We start from the raw sequence: 746 nt of genomic DNA, 5'->3' as shown, positions 1-746 counted from the left end.
CAGGTGAGCCCTGCTCCTCCCCTGCCTGCAGCACCTGCCTCCTCCCTGCCTCAGCACCCACCTCCTGCCTGCCAGCCCTGGGTGCTCCCAGCCTCACCCAGGATGACCCTGGACATCAGAAAACCCTACCCCGGGGCACACTGGGTGCTTTAATTCACAGTTTTCTCCCCCCAAACTTCCCTGAGAATTTGTAACATGAAAAACCGGCTGTCTCAAGGCTTCTTCCCCTCCCAAATCTTTCTTTTCTCACATTTCATTGCAATGATTACATTTCTTTCTATCAGACTCCCCCACTGCCTACCTCGAGCAGGGAAGGGGGGGCTTCATGGGGCATTAGCCCCCACCCCAGGTCCCTGCTCCCCTCGGAACAGCCCCAGCCATGAACTGCTGCAGAACAAATTAAATTCTTTGAAGCGTTTCGTTTTCCCCACTTCCCAGATCGTAATGGATGCTCCTCCGCGGATTCCCCCTCATCATCCATATTTCAACTCGGGATGCAGTTTTCTGACCAGGCCTCCTATAAAACGTAGTTCATTCTTAATAATACTTTCCACTTTCATCTCCAGCCCTGCAAGTGCTTTACAAATGTTAAATAATTAACCCCTACGACGCCCTGGGGAGGGAGGGAAACGTTATTATCGCTATTTGTAAGAGAAGCTCTGACAGAGCCTTCGGTGCAGCAGCCCTGGGTTTACCTCACCTGGACAGAGCAGTGCAGGTACCTACATCACAGAGAGAGATGCACC

Source organism: Buceros rhinoceros, unplaced genomic scaffold (assembly GCF_000710305.1).
Source record: "Buceros rhinoceros silvestris isolate BGI_N320 unplaced genomic scaffold, ASM71030v1 scaffold36471, whole genome shotgun sequence".
Classification (NCBI taxonomy): Eukaryota; Metazoa; Chordata; class Aves; order Bucerotiformes; family Bucerotidae; genus Buceros; species Buceros rhinoceros.
The sequence above is the reverse complement of the archived record's forward strand: the minus strand, read 5'-3'. Positions refer to the sequence as shown.